At 41.2% G+C, this 26,639-nt stretch overlaps 1 long non-coding RNA gene across 3 annotated transcripts; it reads left to right on the top strand.

Annotated features, from left to right (window-relative positions):
* Positions 1-5,256: 5,256 nt before the first annotated feature.
* LOC125131548 (uncharacterized) lies at positions 5,257-25,406 on the top strand. Of its 3 annotated transcripts, XR_007135965.1 has the most exons (7): positions 5,260-5,327; positions 5,633-5,760; positions 5,990-6,132; positions 9,659-10,049; positions 18,902-19,099; positions 22,850-23,044; positions 23,639-25,406. It is a non-coding gene; the product is annotated as an uncharacterized LOC125131548 (long non-coding RNA). The 3 variants fall into 3 exon arrangements; XR_007135964.1 differs by having other exon boundaries at positions 5,257-5,748; XR_007135963.1 differs by having other exon boundaries at positions 5,257-5,760.
* Positions 25,407-26,639: the final 1,233 nt, after the last annotated feature.

Here is a 26,639-nt window from a genome sequence, read left to right as displayed (position 1 = left end):
AGAGCGGATTTCTTGTGTGTTTATTAGTCATCACCATCACCTCACATATGTAGATATATTTTTAATACTTTCAGAGTGTCAATAAATTATGTTTGAGCCTCAAAAGAATATCATAAAGCAGCTATCACCTCCTAGGAAATACAAGCTTCACTGGCAGAAGAGTGGTGAAAGATGTGGTTTCAGACCATTAGAGTTTCAAATCCTTCTCCTGTCACCAGCTGTGTGGCCCTGAGTAAGTTACTTCATCCTTGAGTGCTTCAGTGCCTCATCCGTAGTATGAAGCAATAAGAGAAGCTGTCTTGTGTACTTGTTTTTAGAATGAAGACAATCCATGCAAAATGTTGATCAAGTCACGTGGCATAGTCTCTCCAATACTATTAGCTAGACTATTTATAAATTAGGTATGGATAGCCTCCAATAACTAACACTTAATGAATGCCTACTATATACCAAGTACTATATTCTAAGAACCTCACAGGCAGTAACTCAGTTTTCACAGTGACTGTTGGAGGTGAGAACGATGATTACTATGTCTGTTTTGCAAATGAGGAAATTGAGACACGCAGACAAAGTCACTTGCCCAAAGTCTCGCAGGTGGGAGATTGTAGAGCCAGGACTTGAACTCAGAAGGTCGGGTCCTTGGCTCGCTCTGTTTCCCAGAACAGGCTGTGTGCTAGGCCTGCGGGGGCGACAGCAGTGAGAACCACATGGTTCCTGCCTTCCTGAAAGCCAATGCAATCTCCCTAAAAGAGAGGGGAGCTCTCTGCAAAATGGTGGGACGAAAGAGAGAGCTCTGAACTCTTCCTAGGAGCTTTGGAAAGGGTCGGTTATCCCTAATCCTCCTGTTGTTTAGATCTGCTTGCTCCCTTCTCTGTGGGCCACACACAAACCTAAGCTGAGAATCACCGGTTACCTAACCTCTGGTCCCTCCCACAGCACTTGCCACCCCGACTCAGATTCCAGGTCCCTGACCATCTCTATCACGCGTCCTGTCACCTTCATGATACTCTTTCCAATATTCTACATTTCCTTTCCGTGGGTTGTTAGGTGAATACACGCTTGGCCCTCAGTGAGAACTCCTTGTTCGACATGGAACACTCTACAAAGATGATGATTCAACACACATTTCTGAGTGCATCCAGTCTATATGCTGCAGGGCTAGGGATGAATTCGTGCTTCTTTGATGCCACAGTGCCATCTCTCCTGAGGGTGGGGCCCGTATTTCTTCGGCATCCAATTTCTCACAAGTATATGATTTCTACTTTTGCAAAACAGGACGTTGTTTAACCAAGTTCTTATGGGAGGAAGCACAGCCCAGTGAGCAGAACAATGATTTGAAAGTCCTGGGTTCTATTTTCAGCTCCACTGTTGACTAGCTGTGCATTCAGCCCTTGGAAGGTCAAAGCAGAAGGGCCTTGCACCGCTGACTTTCTCTGCATGTACAGCTCTAGATGGAAAACAAAACAGGCATCTGGCTCTCAGCCTTGAGAAGCTGTGGTCTTTGGAGAATAGATGTGTAGTCACACTTTGTTTTCTTTTTAAAGCAAAAGAACAGAACAAACTCTCTTGGGGTGGGGGAGAGAGAGGGCAGGTGAAAAACGAGCTGGCAGAGAACCTAAGAGAGAAACCCAATCACCTTTTAAACAATCCAGGGGTTAAGGGACTGTTCGAGCCATTTCAATCAAAGAAGCCTCTCCGGAGTAAGTTGGAGTTGCCTGCATTCTAACATGGAAGAGGCTAAGGTTTGAAAGACTTCTCCAAATTTAAACAATGCCAGGTGTCCAGAACTCTTCCTATAGGGCAGACAGGAGATGCTAGTGAGTGAGGCTTGTGGGCAAAGGTGGAAGCACTGGCCCCCTCTAAAGCCATCTGCTGCTACCCAGCACCAGCTGCTTGTCATGGGGAGAAGCCACTGCTGCCTACACAGCTGAGCTTTCAAGAAAAACTAAACAATTAAAATTTTTTCCTTAGAACTTCATTTTAAATGACGGAGCCTAATCAACATTTAGAGTCACTGAGCAGGCAAACTGAACTTAGCAAAGCCTAGGCAATGCACTCTCTGTCTCTCCTATCTAAAGATGGGATGGAGTTCCTTAAGGATTTTAATTATGTGCTCTGCTATGAATGGGTAGAAATTATACACCAGACAAAAGCTGTTAGCAGTGGCACTCAAACTTGGCTGCACGTGGGAATACCATTAAAGACAATGATACCTGGCTCCCAACACAAAGATTCTGATTTAATTAGAGTGGGCTGCTGTCTGAGTATTGGAATTTCCAAATACTCCCCGAGTGACTCTAATAGGCAATCTTGATTGAGAAGCACTGTTATAGTGTATTATAAAAAAGTAAAAGAGTTGCAGAAATTTGTGAGTTTTCAACTTGATAAAATGCACAGCTAATCCCTAGCTGACATGGGTCAGGGAACTGATATTCAATCTGAACTGCTTTTTCTTTTTTTAACTGGGACTCTTAGCTCTAGCATCATTGCTGGTGGCCTTAATGTCTTTGAGCTCATTCGGAAACAGTGCTGCCAACAGGGGATCTCTGGGCAAATAAGGGTATTGTTATAAAGGTCAAACACAACAAAAACCAAAGGACAAGTGCAAGCCTAAGCACAGATAAGTATTTATAGGGGAAATTAATTTGGTGTAGGATGGCCGTGAACGAGGGGCTAGAGCAAAGTGAGCCTTTTACAAGTGAAATTTAATCTGTGTCTACATTCTAATGGCTGTAAGACTCACCCTATGAAGCTAAGAATTGGTACATAAAATTAATATTTTCCATTTTTTTTCTTCCCTATGCATTTTTGTGGGCCTTATGCATTATAAAAAAAACATGACAGAGCCTCGGGGCGATACCTCTGGCTGGTCCTCATTTCAGCTTTGGTTTCTCTTGCTGTATTTCTCATAAGATACTTAGTGTGGGTTGAATATATTAAGGCATGTGTAATGCGCAGTTAAATGGGGGCATTTCCTCTTCTGTACAGGATTCAGAGGAGGCCCCATATAATTGGTGCCAAGGAGCCCCACATTCTAAATCGAGGTGGTAGCTGAAGGGACCTGGTAAGAGGTTATGGGGGTGGTTCCACCCACGTAAACACTGACAACCTCCAATCTATCAAGAATGACTTTAAAGAAGTTGGTACTGGGGATTTCTTTGCAGGGTGTTATCAACTTAGTAAGCGTCCCCATCCTCAACCTCCACCCTGGACAGAAGCGTTACTTCTTTAACACAATCCAAAAAAGAGACACATCGATGGAACCACTGGAGAGCTTACGTCAGGTCTTCTGGACTTTAAGACACACTGGGACTGATGTCTGACTCATACTTGGAAACATGGGACTGTGGCCCAAATTACTCTTTCCTGGTATGTAAGACCGAGTTATATTGGGAATAAGTAGCACTTCCAGAATTTGGGGGGGGGGGGGCGGGCAAATAAGGATCTGCCCAAGAAAGGCGGACTAGATTATCTTGGGAGAGACTGCCTAGAATGGTGCCATGACTTCATCAGTGAGGAGGTACCACTAGAAGCCAAGAGAATGAAGAGCCACACGTGGCTGGCCTGAGAGGCACTGCCCGAGTCAGCAGAACAGTTATTGAAAAGGTGTCCTGTAGTGTAGGCAAAGGGAGGTATCTTAAAACAAACAAACAAACAAAACAAACAAACAAACAAACAAAAACCCAAAAAACTCATCACAATGCTCCAGGAGAGAAAAGTCAACTGGGATGTCCACGCACTCAGAGGATCGCAGTGACAGCTCCCCGTATCACCCGTCGAGATTACTCCGCCTTTCCACCTTCGCCTTGCTTGCCCCCCATCTCTGAAGAGGCCAGAAATCACAGCCAGAAACAGGGGAGAAGCTGCAGAGGGGGGAAAGTGAGGAAATCCATCTGGCCCCTCCTCCTAGTCCCAAATTTCCGGCCTGACTGATCACAGCTGTGAAGGGAGGCAGAGCTAAAAGTGACATGGATTGGACTTTGCACAGCGCTAGATGTTTTCCTGCTTTGAGAAAAAGATTTGTTTTTTAGGCATTACCTGTTGGTAATAAGAAAAGCCAATGGAGAACTGCCCAGAGTTGTAATGGTTAGTGGAACCTGGGAGTTAGGGATGAATAGTCAAAATAGTAGGTTTGAAGGGACTGGGGCAAAATTAAGATTGCTTTTTATGAGTAACCTACCCAGTCCATCTCATGCAATAAACAAGTTTAACATGAACACTTAAGATATTTTTGTGGTGCAGATTCAATTTAACAAGGGTGAGGTGTGATAACATCTTTGCAAATTTTCATCTTTACGATCAGCTTTGCTACTTCAAAGATATATTGGGTTATGACAGCATTTCTGCAGAATGCTAACAGGCATCCCCCAAAAAAGAGTGCCATGGTCAAAGATATTGGCAAAAAGCTAGTTTACTCAAAAAATAAATAGGCTCGAGGAGTTCCCGCCATGGCTTAGCAGAAACAAATCCAACTAGGAACCACGAGGTTGTGGGTTCAATTCCTGGCCTTGCTCAGTGGGTTAAGGATCCAGTGTTGCCGTGAGCTGTGGTGTAGGCTTGCAGACATGGCTCGGATCTGGTGTTGCTGTGGCTGTGGTGTAAGCCAGGGCTACAGCTCTGATGTGACCCCTAGCCTGGGAACCTCCATATGCCATGGGTGTGACCCTAAAAAAAAGTAGGTTTGATAACTATAGGTATTCTAAGAGTCTTTAATATGCATTGTGAGTCTATAAAAGGGGGTGTTGGATACAGCTGTTTCATACTCACTTATCCATTGAATGTTTTTACTCTCCAAACATCAGGATTTCATTAAAGTTCCCTGAAGACCTCCAATGTGTAGGCATGAGGGACTGGATTAACTCAGTACACCAGATACATCCCTCCCCTGAAAGACCTTCTATTCTAATGGGTTGCTTGGCGCAGTCTCTTGCTGTGTGGAATTCTCTTAGAAGAGGTTTGCTCTATGCCATGTTTCTAGATTGCTGCCACTGAAAAGCTATTTGTTAACACAAACATACAAATCGCCTGAGAAAGCAGTTGCCTTGTAAACAAGAGAGATGTGTTTTTATAAAACATTCAATCACGACTGAGCAGGACTCAAAGGTTTCGGTCTCCTTTTCTCTTCTCTTCTTGGTCCGTTTTGGCTGTGGATGGAAACCCCTGATAAAGTCACACAGCCATCCAGCTCCTTTCTCTTCCTCTCCCCTGGGCCTGACTCCTCCCTCTGTCTCAGACGTCACAGCCCCACACGTCTCTTTCTCTGCTCACTCAGAAGAGATCCGACACCAGCACTTTGTCTGGACTGCCTGTGAGCCGTTTCCACCAAGGTTTTAGTTTTATGCTGGTGAAGATTTCTGGACAGTTTCTGGCAATGAGTTTTCTTCTTTTTCACCAGCATAACACACATGAACACACAGGCATGCATTCACACACACACACACACCTCCCTTCTCTTAAGTAGGGCAAAATGTTAAGTGACATGAATTCCTGTAACTCTGGACACTTTCCGGCAACAAACTTTCTTCTTTTTCAGCAGCATAACCAACATGCACACACAGGCATGTACACACACAAATACACAGAGACCTCCTCTTAAAGTAGGGCAAAATCCAAGGTTCTGTTGTCCTTGCAGGTGAATTAAGCGGTCTGTGTTGAGCGACATGAATTCCTTTACCGCGTGGCGTTCCAAAGGTGATTCTCACCCGGGTGTTGCCTGTGCTGTGGCTCTCCTCTACGCCCAAGAAACAGGTCTGCATCCAGGTAACGATGGCATCTGAATCTTGACAAATGGTGTGAAGGGAAACATGGAGGATGCAAGGAAGAAAATTATCTCTGGATCCTGGGTAAAGCTTAACGACGCCCAGCTTTCTGCTGGAGAGCTGGAACTCTCGTGGTACCTGAGTACTTGTGCACATATCAGGGGTCAAAGGAGATGGCCCAGTGGGCCCAGACATGTAAGTAACTTTCTCTTCCCTTTTGGTCACCACAGGCTTGGTGGGAATTTCCACTACAGAAAAAGAATCAAATACCCTAGCCACTATGCCATGAAATGCAACCTCTGGCTCCGCAACCTCTCTGAGTTGCTGAATTCTTCCTTCCAAGTTGCTCGCCAACTACCAGACTCTCTGCGCCGTGAGTATGGGTCCTGGACCTAAAGATCTCATTCATGAATCCTTGTGGGTGAGACACCAAGATACACGCTGGGATCAGTTTGTTGCTCTAAAAGCAAGCATGAAAATACCCCATAATTCAGTGATATTGGTTAGAATCCTCAGAGAGGTCCAAGCTTAATAATGGGCTAAATTAGCCCTAAACTAAAAGCTGCTCTGGACCCAACCTAATGAAGCTGACAGGATAGAATCCAATGGCATCCAAATAACTTAGTCATGTGCCAGAAAAAAAAAAAAAAAAGAATCTAACATTACTTTAACAGTAGAACAAAAATCATAAATCTAGAAACAAATCAATAAATATAAAAAGGCCCAAAGACAGAGATGCTAGAGCCAGTAGACAAGAATGTAAAATTATCAACTGTAAATATTTTTCATCTGTTCAATAAAGCAGAGGAGAAGACGAGCATGAAAAAGAGGAAAATTAACTCTATCAAATCCAATTCGAACTTCTAGAGAAGAAAATTGTAATATATGATATAAAAATACATTACATGGATTTACAGCAGATTAGACACTGGAAAAGAAAATATCTGGGAATTTGAATAAAGAACAAAAGAAATGATCAAAAATAAACATATAAAAAGATTGAGGAGTTCCTTTGTAGTGCAGCAGGTTAAGGATTCAGTGTTGTCACTGCAGTGGATTGGGTTGCTTCTGTGGCATAGATTTGATACCTGGCCTAGGAACTTCCATGCACCACAGGCACAGCCAATAAAAAAAAAAAGACTGAAAATGAACAAAAATCAGTGAAATACAGGACAATATCACTGATATAGGATACATGAAAATGGAGTTCCATGAAAAATGGGGAATAAAATATTTGAAATTATAATGGCAAAAATTCCAACATTTGATGAAAACCAAAAATGATTAAACCCAAGAAATACAATGAATCACAGAAAAAACTTCAAAAAAAAAAAAAAAGTCAAGAAAAATCATGAGATTGGAAAAAGAAACCCAGCATAGTGATAAAGACAAAAATCTTAAAAGCAGAGTTCCCCTCGTGGCTCCATGGTTAATGAATCCAACTAGGAACCATGAGGTTGCGGGTTCGATCACTGGCCTCACTCAGTGGGTTAAGGATCCAGTGTTGCCGTGAGCTGTGGTGTAGGTCGCAGACGTGGCTCGGATCTGGTGTTGCTATGGTTGTGGTGTCGGCCGGCGGCCACAGCTCTGATTAGACCCCTAGCCTGGGAACTTCCATATACTGTGGGTGTGGCCTTAAAAAAAAAAAAACTTAAAAGCAACCAGGGGAAAAAGAAGAACAAAGATAAGAATGAAGATGTACTTCTCAATAGACTCTATTCAGGCCAAAAGAGACTAGAGAGACATCCTGAAAGTACTGAAAGGCAAAAACTATCTACTAAGAATTCTCTATGCAGGGCATGTATCTTTCCAAAATTAAGCCAAATAGAGATTTTTTTAAGCAAAGAAAAGATGATTCACTTCAACAGACATTAAAGGGAATTCTCTACACAGATGAAAAATGGTAACAGGTAGAAATGTGGGTCTTTACAAAGGAATGATGAGCACCAGAAGTAGAGAATTCATAGGTAAATAAGAACAGATTTTTTTTCCTGCCATTTTCCCATCTCTTTAAGATATGGGAAACTTGTCAAAGTCAAAAAGAAAAAAAAAAAAGCAGTGATTTCTGGACTTTATGTCATAAGTACAAGTAAAAGTTATGGCAACAAAGCACAACAATTGAAGGGGAAATAGATACATAATGTAAAATTCTTACATAGTTTGAGTTTTTATAACAATACTTGATGGGAAACTGTGAAAAGTTAAAAATATATACTGTAAACCCTACAGTAACCACTAGAAAAATAAAAAAAGTTATAGCTAGTAAGACAATAATGAAAATAAAAGATTAAAAATACCTGTTACAAAAAAAAGATGGAGAGGAATAAACAAAGGAAGATAGATAAATAATAAACAGCAATCTAGAAGATTTGAAACTAATAATATCCATGACCTCAGTAAGTGTAAAAAGCCTACACACTTTAATTAAATGACAGATAATGTGCTGCTTGAAAGATACGCTTAAATAGACTTTATTTTTTGTCTTTTTTAGGGCCGCACCCACAGCATATGGAGGTTCCCAGGCTAGGGGTCTAATCAGAACTGTAGCCGCCAGCCTAAGCCAGAGCTACGCAACGCGGGATCCGAGCCACGTCTGCAACCTACACCACAGCTCACAGCAACACCGGATCCTTAACCCACTGAGCAAGGGCAGGGATCGAACCCACAACCTCATGGTTCCTAGTCAGATTTGTTTCCACCGAGCCATGACGGGAACTCCCAAAATAGATTGTATGAATTGAAAATAAAAGGACGGCAAAAGAATGCCATGTGAAACCCAATCGAAGGAAAGCTAGACTGACTCTATTAATATCTGACTTTTTATGGTTCCAATAATTATAGTTAGAAATTCTGACACTCTGCTCTCAGTAACTAACAGCAAAAGTAGACAGTAAATCAGTGAGGCTAGAGACTCCTTAAATTCTAGAACGAAACTGTCAACCAACTTGACCTAATTAAATATACAGAATGCTCCATCGAGCAACAGCAGAATATGCATTCTTTTGAAGGGCACTCAAAGCATTCAGTAAAATTAGAAAGGCTATTATGAGCTATAAAACAGTTCTCAATAAATTTAAGGGGATTCATTTTATACAAAGTATGTTCTCTGATCATAATATAATTTAGAACTCAATAACAGAAATATATCTGTGCAAAACTCTCTAAATATTTGGAGATTAACCCATGCATCAAAGAGAAAATCATAAAAGATACTAGAAAATATTTTGATCTGAATGAAAATTAAAACATAATATATCAAAATTTGTGGAACTCAATAAAACCAGTGCTTAAACAGAAGTTTATAGCATTAAATGTTTGCATTAGAAAAGAAGAAAGATAAATCACCTTAGGAAACTAGAAAAAGAGGAGGAAATTAAATCCAGAGTAATCAGAAGGAAAAAAATAATAAAAATAAAAGCTACCCTAATTGAGCACTTACTATGACCCAGGTATAGTCTTAAGTGCATTATCTTAAGTATCTCTTCTTGCCTGGTCATGGCCCATGACAGTCAGGATTATTATTCTATTTTATGGATGAGGAAACTGGTTAAGGGTCAATATCTTTTCCAAGTTCATACTGTCAGTTAAGAGCCAGAATTGTGTTTTAAACTCAGATCTCTGTGCAACATACTGCATATACTTAATTAAGTATATTTATACTCTTAAGCCTATTTCATTATCTTCAAATTTGATATTTCTATTACATATACATATATGATACAGTACATACATAATATACTATACGTATATGTATACATATGTATATATTATGTGCACACATATATGTATATCTTGTATACATGTATATATAGTAATTTAGATATACAACACGTGTATATACAATGCATATATCTGTATAAACACACGAATTCTTTACCAACCTTTATCAATTCTCACAGAGATCAGCCATCACCATTATCCTCGTCTCTGAAAATTGTTCTGTCAATGAAATGATCTACCATGAAGGACATCTGTGGAAACAGTCTGTGACGAGAGCCCATGAATAATTTCCACGTGCTCCTGCCAGTCTTTTAAGCTGCATGTCCTTGAGTCACAGAGACATGGCTGGGCAGCTGAAAGCATCACCGAGTATTCCGTGGACACCACAGTTCACTCAAGTGTTAACTGCTCACAAGGATACACAACCAGCCTCCCCCAAACATGAGGCGATCCAACTGTGTTCTTCCCATGAGAAGCCAAAGGCATCTCTCCCCAAGCACAAAGTAGTAAAGAGCCCTGGATGCCTGGTTCCTATTCCTGGGAGCGTATGCAATTACTCTGTCACCCTGGGTAAGTCACTTTGGAACCCTCAGTTTTCTTCTTTTTCCTTTAGTGTTTTCACTTGCTTAATGGAAGGGAGGAAGCATCTCAAGGTCCTCTCGGCCTTGAGGGTTTTCTACCTCTTCTCTCCTACACAGTGGCCAACTGCTGACTGTCTTATCAGCATGACTCCTGATTATCAGCTCCCCATCTGCATGAAAGTAAAAGCCAGCTCATCCTATTCACCGGCTCCAATCCTCCAGTGGCTTCCCATTTCACTAGAATAAAACCCTAAATCTTTACAATGACCTGTAAGGTCCCACAACATAATTCTCCCCTGTTCCCTCCACCCAAACTGCTGTTATTTTGCTGGCTTTGTGCATTACTCATCCTCTCTAGACCAGTTTGCTAGGGCTGCCATAACAAAATACTCCAGAATGGGTGACGGAAACAACAGAAATTTATTTTCCCACAGTCATGGACTCTCACAGTGTCACCGGATTTAGTTTCTTCTGAAATGTCTCTCCTTAGCTTGAACATGGCCATCTTTTCACTGTGTCCTCACATGGTCTTTCCTCTGGTGTCTCTCTGTGTCCAAATATCCTCTTTTAATAAGGACACCAGTCAGACAGGATTAGGGCTCACGCCTTCATTTTAACATAGTCATCTCTTTAAAAGGATCTATCTTCAAACACAGTCATATTCTCACATACCAGGGGTTAAGACTCCAACACATGAAATCGGAGGGGACAGGATTCAGCCCATGGCACCCTCAATCATTCTGCTGCAGCCAACCTGACTTTCCGCAAATTATTCAAACATACCCCTTGCCTTTACGCCATCTATTCCTTACCTCTCACACACTGCAAATCCAATAAAGTCTGCCCCACTCTTTAAGGATGCGCCTGCAACCTAACAGACATTTCAACCCTTGGCTAGGACACTGTAAGATTTATCCTAAGTTTCTTTTGGTCTCCTAGTTTCTCACTTTTTCAATCTGTTCCCCTTTGCCTCCTTAAGTCTTCACTCTACTGCCTTCACAGGTATTGTCGTTAGGGTTTGACTTCCCTTGCGGCAATCAAGCTAATCACATGGGTGATTTTCATTGTCACTGTGGCATGTCCCCCCTATATAGATTGTGTTGACTTATCCAATCCAGAGAAGTACAGTGGATACCAGGTTACGAGCCAGTCACTGCTAGTGTCTAGGAATACACGGGAAAACCTTAAGGTTAGGATTAAGGAGGAGTAACAAATTCGGCAGCAGTATACTCAGAGCACTAACAGAGCCCAGAGGAGCAACATCTAAATGACTAGGTATCAGGAAGGCTTTTGGAAAGAGATGCCAATAGAGCTGAAGTTTTAAAAATAAATACGAGTTAGCCAGGCATACAATGGAGAAGAGAGTTTTCTAGGCTGTGTTAGCATCATGGGTGAAATTGCAGAAGCATGGACATGCTGAGAGGTGTGAGATGATCAGGCTTGACTGAGATGGGGCCAAAGAATCAAAATCATACCATAAACTTGAAAGCTCTGGAGAGCAGTAACAAATTCTTAGCAAGGAAATAAGCTGGTCAGCTCTCTAAGTTAGGAAGGTAGCCATCGCAGAAGAGGGCGACTTCTAAGAGCTGGTTCTGGACCGAGAAGCCCAGTTAGGAAGTTACTGAAGTAAATGTGCTGTGAAAACGAAAGAACCAGCATCAAGTCAGAGGCAACACAAATGGAATGGGACGTGTGGCTGCAAGTTAAGGAAGTGGGATCTACAGGGTTGGTGTTGGGTGAAGACATGGGAGTTGAACAGGAAGAAAAATCTAGAACAACTCCCAGCTTTCTGCATTTGGCAATGAAAGAGATGATGCTGTTTTTCATCATGCGAAGGAAGAGAAACCAACTGAATTGCAGACATGTGGAGTGAAATCTCTGGAAGAGATGTCTCTTAGCTGCATTTATAATTTCTGTAAGCAGCAGTGAGAGTGTGTAGCTGGGTATGGAAAGTCTCGGTTGGCGGAGGCCTACCTAGCTGCCTTGCTCTCCTTGCAGGAGTTCCACTCTTCTAACCACACCATGGACTCCGAAGAAAAAGGAAAAGTGCTAGAGTTGCTTTTATAAGAGACCAAAAAGATACAGCTGTGTCTCCACAACCCCTCTCCCAGAATGCAGCCTCTCCTAAGGTGAGGCAGCCAAGCCCTTGGGTCCCAAAATGTGGGTGGGTGACTCAGTGTGACCTGGCATAAACATTGACCCCACTAGAGTGACCACACAGTAGCCTCCTGATCTCTACTGTGAAACAAAATATAGCGATGAATGCAAAAGTATAATGCTTGACAGGTAACTAAGAGTTTTGTTGTTATTTTTTAACCTCGAAAATCTAGTGAAGGAGGCAAAAGAGACACTATTTTCTGGTGTTCATTTTACTTCTGAGGAAGCTGAGAGCTAAAGACATTAAGTGACGTAGCCAGGGTTATATTTAGTCTGCTGTGAACAAAATTAAGTCTTCTGCCTCTTAATTCTGCTCTTTTTCCAAGACACCACACAAGTTCCCCCAACTGAGCACACTCACAAAGGACATGTAATCTGCTCCCCAGGTGAACAGTAATAGCAATTTAATCTTCTAAGTAATCAACCCAGGCTTTTCACTTACCAGTGACATTGCAAGTGGAAACTATAGAACCTGAAACTCTACCTTCCACATTTCTGTATTGATCCTCTTTGATGGTTAGTGATATGAGGGGATACATCCTACAGCTAGTGTTTCACAACCAAGCCCTTCAAGGCAGAGTAACCCACAACACAGAAAGTGCTAAGGTCCCTTCTTGGCTCTAAAGGGTCATTAATCTTGACCTTTCTTTTCTGTCCAGCTGCTTAAAAGAATGGGCTTTCGCTGTAATAATTACCATCGTGATTATTTCATCGGTTTATTAAGAATCTCCTAAGTTCCAATGTGGTCTGGAATATTTACTGAGATAATTTTCTTATAGGTACTAAGTGATTAGTGTCATAAATTGCCATCTGCTAAACACTAATATCTCAGAAGTTGTAATTCCCTCTCAGGTTCACTATTGTAGCAACATAAATCATCAAGCTGTGACCTTTTAGAAAGTTATAAATATAACATATATATGATTAATCCTGCTCTAATTACTTTCTTTTGACTTTTGTGGTTTCTCAGGGATGCAATTTGCAGAGTTTACGTAAATGTTTTTATTTCATGTGATAAATTAAGACACGAATCTTTTGTAAAAGGGATAAAGGAGAGTAATTTGATTCTTTACAGAAATGGCAATGTAGTGGAGACAGCTTGAAAAGTTTTATCTTTATCTACTAAAAATTCTAGGCTGAACGAGTAAAATTACCTCCTCTCTCTAAACGCTTTTACCCTAGTAGTATTACATAATTATCCACAAAAGGGTGTGTCACATTACACAATCACTCCCCTTCTCTTAGCTGGAGATTTTGAAGATAAATAGATGAGAAATGATGTTGATCAAAAGAGACAGCCAAAATTCATCCAGACAAGCTCCCCCTTGCACTGGTCTCTCTTTTAGTCAATGAAGCTATACGTTTTCATTTAAAAAAATAAATAAATGAAATCTTAACTTCTCCATCCCTTTTGACGTGGCGCTGGAGGTCCTTTGTGCATTCTCCAACCTCAAATACTTCCACTTTCTCCAACTACACTCTCAGTTCATTGACCACCCCAAGCTTATTCAGTGTACCTCAGGGCCTTTGCACATGCAGATCATTCTTCCTGCCCACCCTCCGCAACCACACAGTGGTTTGAATTGGTTCCTACCATTTTCATTTTCCCTCTATTACTTCGCCTTCTTCATTTTCTTTATAGTGTTTATAAAAATTTACCATAGGGAAAATTCAGCGTTATCAAACATCTATTAAACATTCAGTAAATGCCAAGGTTTTCAGATTGTGTCATGACTAAACTTCACAACTGATCTGTATTTGGTAGATGTGAAAACTGAAATTACCGGGCTATTAAGTTGTGTAGAGAGACCATGAACCTGTTTTCCTCCTCCAGGACTTAAGATCAGGGAATTAAACATCCTACGTTTGAATCTTGCCACAGCTATTTATCAACTGTGTGCTTTATGGAAAATTATTTGAACTTTTTGCGTCTCAGGATCTTCACCTGCCTCAAGCAGTGGTCATAAGGATTAGGAAATAAACCACAAATTGTGCTCAGAAGAATATCCTGTGCTCAATGCATGTGGCCAGCTACTGACACAATTCTGTAGACACTGAAGGTTCCAGAGAGTTCTTTCAAAGGTTCCACAAATATTTGACCCAAGCAATGCTGTTTTTTCCACTATTTTAAACACTTTGATAAAAAAAAAAACTTACACTTATGCAATGCATGCCATATTTAACCTATTTCTTCCTCTATGTGTGAGTTTGTGTTGTCAGTTAACTTTTTTTTTTGTGCTCAGACATTAAAGCAAAGCTTTTCTTGTTCTTCCTAGTTAAAGATTCTACGGAGAATTCAAGCTGATAAATACAGTTATGATCATTTTAACGACTTATCCATGTGAGTCGGAATTGTTTTGACACTGTGAAACCGAAGGAAAAAAAATACAAAATAAGAGGTTGATATAGATATAAAATCCTCATTTCTAATTTAGTGTTAATCAGAAAAACTTCATTATTCTCAATGACTGATTCTATAGTAATTACCTTTTTTTTTTTTTTTTGCTTTTTAGGACCACACTCATGGCATATGTAAGATCCCAGGCTAGGGGTTGAATTGGAGCTACAGCTGCCTGCCTACGCCACAGCCACAGCAATGCACAGGATTCGAGTCGCATATGCGACCTACACCACTCACAGCAACACTAGATCCCTGACCCACTGAGGGAAGCCAGGGAGCAAACCTGCATCCCCACGGATACTAGCCAGATTCATTTTCACTATGCCACAATGGGAACTTCATAAATTTGTTTTTTTAAAAAAAACCTCTTTACACTAAAAATGATTCACTTTTTTTTTTTAATGTATTCAAGTTATACCATATAAGTTTTCATTTGGAGCTAAAAAAGGCATTCCCCAACAAAAAGCATTTAACTAACATTTAACTAGACCAGAACTGCTTCTTTATATTAAGGCATTTTTTAGACTAAGGCTTGAAATTCTGAGCATGAGAATGATTCTCATGTATCCTTTAAAAATTCACAATCTGATAACTAGGAAAAACAAAGAATTACCAAATAAGAGTTCTTCATTTTTCCTCCTCTCTCCGTCACCATCATTAGGCCCTGGTGGCCTTGATATATATTTTCTACTTGATCTTCCTGATAATCCCCTGAGTTTGCCAAATGGGTGATATTAGTCTCATTTTACAAATGAAGCTGACTGAGACTCCGAGTATCAATGACATCCCAAGATCATAATACTAAGCAAGGAACAGAGTCAAGATTCAAATCAGGAGACTTATGATGACTGCTCCAGAGCTTTTCCAGCAGTTTTGATACCAGAAGATTGCTAGGATGGGGGGTGGAGCTTTGAGGATTCAGAGGTCAATCTTTGGCCACTGCTGAGGCTGATGGACATGGAGTCTCACCAAGCACATTTTACTCCCTGCTGTTTTTCCTACATGGTCTCCAGGCTCTTTAAGGATAAAAGAGCAACCTAAACACTTTGTAACGCGCTTGCATGTATTCCTCTGGACTCTGTTTCACATTCTGCAAGAGTCATTTGACTTAAAGCTTTGCTAAAAAAATCCACACATAGGTCTCAACCTCAGTCCCGGTTCTGGTCTCCTACAATTTACACCCCGTAAGGGCAGGGCCAGTATTGGATACTGATACCTACGGCCCAGGGAGGTCTCCAAATGGTACCTGTGAATAAACGTACAATGAAGTCAAGCACTGTTCTACCATCTTGTTTTTCTTTAGCTCTCTTTTCTTTTTAGCAACCACTATTTGGGGGCCATGTAAGCAGGAATGTTGTAGTAAGTTTCCAAGTGATATTTGAAATGTTGATCCTACCTCCCTCCATTTTTTTTCCCTGCACATCCCTGTCAGTGTAATCTTCTCAAAGTCTCCAGCAAAGTTTCTCCAGCGCCTCTCAAAACAAGGCAAGATTCTCTTCCTGAGAGTCAAGCTCCTCCATGATACAGATTTTTCCTTATTAGTACCTAGCAAGCATCTTCTCCACAGTACTTCATATACGGGGCATGCTCACTGCTGCTTTGTGTCCTGGTCATTGCTTGTCTGTCTGCTAGTTTTCATTTCTCTCCACTGATCTAAAGCCTACCCAGGATTTCAGACTCAATCCGACATTAATTTTTCGTAAACTCTTCCTTCTCCAGTAGTTTTAGCCTTTAGAATGTTCACAGGACAGCGCTGTAGTACTTGATGTCGTGTAGCACATGGTGGCCGGTAGTCTTCATAGAGATTGGACTTGATCTCTGTGGAGGTTACGGGCCACCATGGAAATTGCACCCACATTTCCCTCCCCTCCCCACTGTAATATCCACTAAATTAGAGCAAATTCTTAATAATTCATAGATTCAACTAAATTGAAATCAGCCCAAAGCACAGGTACAGAAAACATATTTCTGAGATATGTCCAACCCATAGTCCACGCTTATCTCAGGGTAATCTTCTACTATATTTTTAAAAAAAGAGACATCTAAATTATAATTTCAGTTTATTTTTCCTCGAGTATGACCATTGTTGTTGATATATATAATAAAATATGCCACTGAAGCAACTTTAAATACCCAAGAAAGAATTATAGCAAATATTTAACAATGTTCTACCTCCTAACCAGTTAAAACAAAATGAGTGATACATTAGCCAGTCAAACTCCCTTCACCTAGGAAGATCTCTATTGATTTCCTTTAGTGTTATCCAGAAGATTGGGGAAAGCATAGTGGCATTTCAAAAGATTTCAGTGAGTAGAGCATAATTCTGCCTTTCATTCCACTCACCAGAAAGAAAAACTAAATACCAAAAAGAAAAAAAAAAAGATTCTTTTGAGTAAAATTCTCTCTGTGATTCTTCAACCCTGGTGTGTTTTAAAACTATGGTATGAATGAAAGACAATTTTATTTCTATTTAAGAAATAAGAAGCAAGGAGTTGTAGGTTGTTACTGTCAGGGGATACTTTGCACTTGTCCCATAAGATGAATATGTATTCTGAATATGTATTGAGCCAGTTTTTAAGTCAAGTTTCTTCCAAAGAGGCAAAGACTAGCCTGGGTTTGGGCTGCAGCCGATGTGGAGAAGGAAAGAATAAGGAAAAAGGAGAGGGGAGACGTCTAGACCCGGCATCAGGTTTTCTTCATTTCGATGTGTAACTGTTCTTTCCCTACATGAAGCTGACATCAGGGTGACTGGATGCAAGAACCTGGTTGACTGAGCAGAAGCAATCTGCTGTCTTCTGTTCTTTGAGCCCAGAGATAATCAAAGACTGTGATTTCATCTCCTGGCTGACCTAACATTTGAGTGGAAAATGAACTAAGAATGTGAGATAACTGGATCATTTGAGCACATTTTAAAACATCAGTACGCCTCTTGCAATTGGTCAAACCTAGCTGATATTTTTGCTCTCTTTATTAGTGACTTGCATTTTTTCCCCCTGTATTCCAGACGCCTCTGTTGCTGTGAGATTTAATCTTTTGGATAAGAATAAACAACTTAAGCTGTAATCATATTTACAAACAGCACGGAAAATATGTTAGGGCAGTAAACAACACAGAATTACACCCTGGGGTAGAAACTGGCTAGGCGAATTGGGACAGAACTCTATGAAAATTTAAACGTTTTCCTCGAATTTCTAATGGAAACTGCTACTATATGTGTTGCTATTCATTAGTCATTCCAGCCGTGGTCATGTAGATTCTCTTAAGACTACACCTTTTTGGGGAGTGGAAGAAAATGCGGCGTAACACAAAGGGCACAGGACTAGAAGGGAGTTGCAAGATCTAGGTTCTAGTCCCAGCATACTCCTGTGTGACCGTGGGCAAGCATCTTCACCTCTCTGGTCTATTTAGGGTAAACAGAGGAGATGAAACTGGGATAGGATTCCAAGGTGTGCTTAGTAGAGCAAGGCCTGCCTCTGGATGTTCACACACCCCAACTTCACCCCCACTCCCACCCCAACCCCAGATCTGCACATAGCTCATTCCTTCCCATCATCTAATTCTCTGCTACTACGTACTCCTTTAACAGTCCCTTCCAGACAGTTCTCTCTAACAGTTCCTTTCCCAATGACTCTCTATCCTTTACACTGCTTCACTGTTTTTGGCATCCATCCCTACCTACAAATATATACAATTTTATGCATTCTCTTTTTTTTTTGCTAGCTGTCTCCTTCCCTAGAAAATAAGCACTATGATAACAGGGGTCTTGTCTATTTTCATATGTGCTTAAGACAGTACCTGGTATGCAGTAAACACTTAGTAAATATTTATTCAATGAATGAATGGATGAACGAATCCCCACCTGGCAAAGGCGACAATATGCTAGAAAGGAACATCAGTTGCCCTCCACCCACCAAAGGCATCCAGTTGCCACAGTCCCCACCAGTCCTATTGTGTCCCCAGTGCTGAGTCCATTTGTTGTTAGAGTTGCTTTTCTTATGCTGCACCACTTTACCCGTTGATGCTCCTGCTTGTCCTAGGTAGGTATTTTCAGTTATGACATGATACTCCTGGTCTAAGATGTATTCGGACTAAAAGCAAAGTCTGTTGCTAAAAATAATTTTAAAAGCCCTAGACAAGAGGACCGTTCAAATCCCTTCCAGCTCTAACAACCAGTGAATTCATGCTTCACAGCCATTCAGATCTATACGTATGAAATACGAGATCCGTGTATTCAACTCTCCTTCATTGCCTCCTTTAAATGCTTTCTTTTCCCCCTTTTTGAGTCAATCCCCGCAGGAGCCGACCATGCGAGCCCATTAAGAGAACAGTTCAGTCCCACCTGCCTCCTGGAGCCAGCCAACAATCTCAGCTTCAGCACTCCATGCTTGATTATGTACAGCCATTGCAATCCTGAGTGGCAGGATTTGCAAAGACAGCTGTTGGGCTCCACAAACATTTGGAGGAGGAGGGGGAAATGTGAGGTAGGTCGCTACATTCTTTTACTTCTTTTTTACTGAAAGAAACAGCTGCTATCTTCACACGGAGGATGAAGTAAACAAAAGCTGATGATGGCCAGCACCATTCAGCAGCCAGCATTCCAGCATCAAATGGGTTCCCCCCCGTGCCCTGCCCCCCCCCCCCCCCCCCGCCACCGCTGATGTCACACTAACCCCCCCAGGCTCAGTTCCCCACAGAGCGGTGGGGAGGCAAGGTCTTTGCATGCCCTGTTCACTTGGCCAGACACTGCCCAAAATGTGCGATTCACCCCAATAAAATCAGTGTCATTCAAGTCCCCTGACTCCATCAGCATCCCATTATGGGCGATCACAGTTAGTCTTGTCAAGTTTCAGCAACCTCTGTGGGCACCAGGCAAACAGGCAGTGTTCAGCTCTGAGAGGCAAGCATTCCCTGGTTCTGCAGCAGGATTATCTGCATCTGTGCTAAACAGACTCACAGGACAGTAATCTCTTGTAGGAGAGGCAAGGTATGTTTAGAGGAACTGCCGATTCAACAGTGACTGGCTCATTTCTTTTGTTTCCTCTTCCCTTTTATTCGCTTACACAAAAAACAGAGTATTCATTTATTTCTTTTCCCACCCCCATCCCTCTTAACTGCCAGGGCCATCTGTCCATCTGAAACCGTCTCTGGTTGCACAGTTTTGAATCCAGGTGACAATCAAAATGAAACAGTGATTGTCCCTTAATGCTCTTTCTGAAGGGATTAGGCATTTTTAAAAGCCTTTGTTTGTGTTTGTTTGTTTCAAGTTCTTCTGCTGAAATACGGTGCTCACTGAATGGCAAAGAATAAAGCCTGTAGGCTGATGTGGGGTAAATGTGTAAAGCAGGGGCACTATTTCCTAAATACTCCAAAATTAAGCAAGTTCTTTTAAAAATGGATAGGACTTTTGACGTTTAAAAGAGTTATATTTTTCAATCTCTTCTGCTTGGTTTAAAACTAAGATTCTTTGTTTTCCTGTGTGTCACTTTATGCGGCCTGACTGATAAGTGAATGCACCAGAAAATGAAAAAAAAAAAAAAAAAAAGAATTCCTTTGTGCCCTGACCTCCATAAATTCGGCAACAACATACCCAATACATGCATACACATATGATTTTGAATCAAAGATACTCACAAATAGGGTGAGGAATAAGGAAGGGCTTTGTCTACAAGAGTCCTTTATCCTCTTATGCTTCATGTCACCCATTAGTGTTAGTTTTTTTACAAAGCCATTGTCACTCTAAGAAGTATTGATTTTGTCTAGTTAAACATGTCACGTCAGAAGAGGTGATCAATGGATTACTTCTTCAAAACATTTTCCCCCCAGTGGAATCTGCTGATTTTTATAATTTCAAAGAGGCAGAGACAGGAGTTAAAGGAAGAAGATAAAATGTGCACTATTTCCTTCTTCGTCTTCGTTTTTCTCATGTCTACAAATGAAAACCCAGGTAAGGAGTTTTGGGTCGTAGGTCTCTTACTCCACCCCCTGTGCTATTCTCACCTTTTGCTGTTGCGACTGTGCCGTTGAGGGGGACAGGAGACAGCCTTCCTCAAATAGTCTGGGCTCTAAATTCAGCTCTCTTCTCTTCAGTAAACTGGGTTTGGTCAGTAATGACTCACTGCCCTGAGGTCCCATGCACCTCCAGGGAAAACAAACACATGCGTCTCCCACAGGCCCATCCTTCCAACCCTCTCCTGGACCCTGGAAGCCTTTCCCGAGCCAAAGATCTCTCTGTCATCACTCACGGTCAGACCGTCTTGTGGTGTTCAGGAAGGGCGGACGTCCTTATAAATCCCAGACAGACTGGGAGGAAAACCACTCAGAAGAGATGATTTCCATGAGCTCCAAAATTCAGATAAACATTATTTCTTAAAATTAATGAAACGCATATGACCGGTTTAGCATGGGATCAACGCGAGGGCAATTTATGGCTAAAGTACCAGCAGCGCTCTCTGCACAACAGTCTATCCAAGGTGGGACTCCAGTGGGCCTTTGCAACAGAAGTACAGGCATCCATAGGCCTGGGCTCCAGGTCACTGCTTCTCACTGTCTCTTACTTAGAAGAATGGTCAGCTGCCATTTGCTAAGGGCATCCTCTGTGCCAGGAATCGTGCTTACATGTGGCATCATTAATACTCACAAGTGTGCGAGGGAGGAACTAGGTAAGTTTTTCTCAGATTAGGAACTTGAGTCATAAGAATATGATAGACGTCACTTTTTTAAAAAGTAGCATGGATGATATATAAGGACCACCTTTTCAAAGGTGTCGTATAGACTTGGAGTCCCAATTTCATCCATAGTTGAATACATTACTGAAAATGAGGAGAGCTAAATTAACTCTTTGCTATGTCCCAGGATACTTTTGATGTGTTTTTCTGAGGATCATTCATTTTATCCACTAAATACTTATTTGAAAGGATCACTGCCTTATTCCATGTGCTAATTTGTGGAGAGAAGTTTACGTATGGAGGGGTGGTTAGTTCATGCCCGCGTTTCATCCAGGAAATGAGAGCCAGATGTTTTTGGACATTTGTTATTTGCTTTAAGTCAAAGCTTAGGTTAAGATAAGAGAGAGATATTGATTGGCTATTGCATCTTCCTCTGGAGAAAGTGAAACTTCCAGTCTCACATTTCATCATACCTTAAAACTTCAGGACAGGCCTTAATAAAAGGAAAACTTTTTGAATGTCCTTTTCTTTGTGGATGGCAGGGATGGGAAGGTGCACTCGATTATATTAACAGAGCTCTCAATTAATTTAAATTCAAAGCGAAGGTCCCCCTGAGAGTCAAGGACCTTGAGAAAAAGCACTTTCTAGGAGAGTTCACTGCCAGGTTCACAGACAGGCCATGGTCCTCCTGCACTCCTGAGACCGGATCCTTAGATTCCATTTCAGGCAGCCACACTCCAGCAGTAAGCAGAGCTTGCTGAGTCTGTCCACACACGTCTGCTGGCTCTCCTGACCGTCTGGCATCTCTGCACCCCTCCTCTTCCGCACTCCCTTCCAGGACCTTCCCAACCCAATGAGCTGTCCTTCCAAGTATGACCCTAACTCATGCAACAGCTGGAGGCAAGAGCAAAATAAACTGAGCTCATGCAAAGGGTATTAGCAGAGTCCTTTTTTTTTTTTTTTTTTTCAGCACTTAAAGATGTTTGGAACATTCATCTAAGAAACTTTTTAAAAAATTTCATTCATAAATATTGTTGAAAGATTTCTCAGAGAGTCTCAGTTTAGCAGAACTTTTGAAAGGTATGAATGCTCAGTTTATTATTTCTCCTTCTCCTGTCCCTGAGCTTGGCGAGGATTATAGAGTCTGGGCAAGGAGAAAAGACCTACAGGCCTATAGCTGGCTACTCACACAGACTCCTTAGCGATTCTGATGAGCTCTATTGCTGTGCTCCAAGGAGAGTCTTTGCAAGAACCCAGAGGCCCCATATTTGCAAGAGAACTGGGCCATAGTCGAAAGACCCAGTCTTTCTCCCTTTATTTGCCCTTGAAATTGTCTTCACTCTGATCTGAGAGTCAAAGAAGCAGTCTGTTAGACATTTAGGGAAGTACTGCAAAATCTGGTAGGCTCTGTACAAACAAGGTGCATTCCCTGCCTTCTTTACGTAGTGTTGTTATGACTCAGGGGACGCGGGGGAAAACTCAGTTAAACAACTGAGTCATGGTGAGTTCAGACAGGACACCTCATTTCACACTAACTTCATTTTCTGTTTTTTTCTTTTTTGGTAGTTATATCAGGGGAATCCCAAATGCACAGTGCATTTATATTGGGAGCGAGGTTATGACAAACTCTGGCCTTGACAGTCCTGAGAGAGAACTGCTGAGTGAATTAAAGTCCACTTGGAGAGAAGTGGCTAATGGATGCTGACGGACTTGGTCCTTGGTCCCATACCTGACAAGGGATCACAAAACCGAGGAGGACAGGTAATACACGGAAGGACAGAACCAGGATTCGGTAGTCATCTTAGGAGCCCAGCATGTGGACCAAACTCAATATGACAGAATTTAGTAATACTAAGTAGTTAAGAAATTTGCATTTAGGTTATAAAAAAATAATATAGCTTTGGAGTAGGAGGGGCTTAGTTTAATACTGCTTAAAAATATTTTGGAGATTTTTATTGTCCATCATAAGATGTGATATATTCTCCAAAATACCCCGAATCTTTTTCCTTTTCTTTTTAGGGCTGCACCCTCGGCATATGGAAGTTCCCAGGCTAGGGAACTGAATTGGAGCTGCAGCAGCAGGCCTATGCCACAGCCACAGCAACGCCAGATCCAAGCCATGACTGCAACCTTTGCTTAAGCCTGTGGCAACGCCAGATCATTAACCCACTGAGTGAGGCCATGGATTGAACCCGTATCCTCATGGGTTCTTAACGCACTGAGCCACAATGGGAACTCCCCCAAATCATCTTAAACTTAATTAACAATAAAAATAACATCTGTCATTTATTGAGTACCTTATATGTGCTAAAATAACAAACTTACAATGATGGTGTGACTATTCCCATTTTACAGGTGAGAAACTGGAGAAGATAAAAGGAACCGTCAATAGGTCAAAATGACGAGCTATTAGCAGACCCAAGACCTCAGTCAAGGCTGGATGTCATTGCTAAAAAAAAAGCTTCCTAAGAATTTTGCATTGGTTATTCATATCACATATGAAGAATGTCATTCATTTTAAGGAAACAAAATTAAATAAAAACGTTGAAGAGGGTCTAGAGAAAGGGTCCGGAGAAAGATGATCAGGAGAGTAGAGGGGCTGGAAGCCAAGCAATAAAAGGCACAGTTGACTAAGTGGTAAGTACTTAACATGAAAAATAGAAGATTTGCGTAGATAGGGGAGATGTCTTTAAATAAAGACCTAGCATGAACTGGAAGCTATAAGCAAACAGATTTTAATCCTAAACAAATTTCCCAACAATAGAAGTTTCATGACAAAGAAAGGAAGAGAAAGCTCCGAAGGACTGAGCTCTTTCCTCATGAGAAGAACTCAAGCAGATGCAGTCAGCCATCCACGAGGGTTGTTCCTGAGTGAAATTCTGCTTTTGAAGACATCTGGCCTAGTTGAGGGATTTTTTTTTTCTTTCTTTTCTTTCTGTTTTAGCTACGCCAGTGCTATGCACAAGTTCTCGGGCCAGGGTTCAAACCTTCTACCCCAGTAGTGTCAACATCAGCTAGGCCACCAAGGAACTCCCCAAATTGAGGAATTTTTAATTTGAGGTCCATAGGTGAATGTCATGAAGTCTTTGAATCCTTAAAAATTATATGCAAATACACACACACACACACACACACACATATCAGATGTCTATATATGAAGTGCCCCCTCCCCTGGGAGATGGTGCATATATCTCTTCAGATGCTCAAAGTAGTTCTATAAAACCTGTGAACCAAAAAATGGAATCGCTTCCAATTCTGCAATGCTATTATTCTGTTTTGCAAAACTAGCCTCACCGTTCACAGAGGTGCTCCCAACAGAATTATGTGATTGATTTAATGTTAGGCACAAAGGAGAATGAACAATTGGGGAAAACTTTTAAGGTTTTGAGCCTAGTTACTGAGAAGCTATTGATACCATTGAGAGATAAATAAAAGGAAGGTGAAGCAAGAAGTCCATTATCAGGGGAAGATAATAAGTAGAAATAAATGGACAGACTGAAGCCTAAGATTCTAGTACTAAGCATACTAAGCGCGTAGTCCAAAAATTCTTTTACTTCATGGTAGAAAAATGCTGAAAGCTAGAGATGTACAAATAGAGAAGAAGCTACTTGAAATTTGGAACGATGAAATACTGTAACTCAAACTAGTCTAGAGATCACTTATTTCAAACCTTTAATGTTATAACTGCAGAAACCACATCTCAGAAAAACTAAGAAACGTACCCTCTATCATGGCACCCTGGATGCCCATCCAAGTTCACATTTACAAATTTCAGGGGGAAAAAAATCCAGATTTGTAAAATATTCAAATCTGGAATAAAGATACCACTTAAAATTTCCAGGGAAGGTTAACCACATATGATACACAAAGGTCCACTCTGTTATGGTATAAGGTAAGACCACAACACTGCCACTGCCCCGTAAGAGTTAAAAGAGTTTTAAGTATGAATTACACGCTTCAGCATGCTCTGTGATGTTTCCATAGTATTTTTAACCTTAGTCTTCATAGTCTGATTTACCTCAGGAAAATTACATGGTTCTTAAACTATAAAGAACAGAGAAGCACATGGCTGTGCCATTCAGTGTTAGTCAATTAGCCACACAAGTCTTGGGGTGGGGGGCAGGGGGTTAGATGTTGTTTTTCTGTTTTTAACATCATAGGGAGGGAAGTTCCCGTCGTGGCTCAGTGGTTAACGAATCCGAGTAGGAATCACGAGGTTGCAGGTTCGGTCCCTGGCCTTGCTCAGGGGACTAAGGATCCGGCATTGCCATGAGCTGTGGTGTAGGTCGCAGACGCGGCTCAGACCTGGTGTTGCTGTGGCTGTGGCGTAGGCCAGCGGCTACAGCTCTGATTAGACCCCTAGGTGGGAACCTCCGCATGCTGTGGGAAGAGGCCCCAGAAAAGGCAAAAAGACAGAAAATAATAATAATAATAAGATCAGAGTGAGACTAGCTTTAGACGTGCTCATGTGTCAGGGAGGCCTTTGCTTCCATCCCTACCCCTCTGATGAAGTCATTCTGTGCCCCGGTTCTGACCTAGTAGGTCTTTAGCATATATATATAGACTTTTCCACTGCTTCATTTTTAAAAACCCACCTTGACCTTGTTCTTATCTTGATTGAGATAAGAACAATTTGGAACTAGTCCCACTTGAGACTTATTTCCTGAGTAAACAAACTGTTTATCATAATCTGAAAGTTTGTGGAATTTTGACATGCAAAGTTATGTGTTTGTGTGTGTGTGTGTGTGTGTGTGTTCACTTTTTGAAGGACTCAAATAAAATTTTGGTTGGGGAGTCGTTGAAATGACTCAAGTGTCAGCTGCTATAACTTCAGCTGTTCAACTGAAACACGGGCTCCATGTTCCCATTCATACTGAAGCTTTGTAATATATGGCCTTGGAATAGAGGTATAATGAACTCTTGGGAGAGGCAAGGTCCAATTAAAAATTCAGTTTGCTGTCTTTAGGAAAGACATAAACAGTTATATACCCTTTGAGAGGGTCTTAGGAAATACACACCTGAGCTTTAAATGGCTACTCATTTGACTGTGAAGTTGAATTTCAATTCATCTGGGAGTCAGAGCATAAGAAAGAATTCAAATAACAACACACTGTATTTCCTGGTGTGTTACCAGGGAGAAAAGAGCTCCTGGAAAATGAATGCCTTACACATTTGCAGTATTACCAACCACTTATAAAAACAAGACTATTGTTACGTGTAAAAGTTCATTCCTTTTCAGGGAAGCCTAAGAGTGAATTGAATGTGGCTGACATTTCTACCACCAGATAAAAGGTTTTTTCTTTTTCTTTTTTTTTTTAATATCATGTTTAAGTTCTCTCAGTTAAAAAAAAAGAAG

Source organism: Phacochoerus africanus, chromosome 7, assembly GCF_016906955.1.
Source record: "Phacochoerus africanus isolate WHEZ1 chromosome 7, ROS_Pafr_v1, whole genome shotgun sequence".
Taxonomy (NCBI): Eukaryota; Metazoa; Chordata; class Mammalia; order Artiodactyla; family Suidae; genus Phacochoerus; species Phacochoerus africanus.
This window is presented reverse-complemented; position numbering and strand designations above follow the sequence as displayed.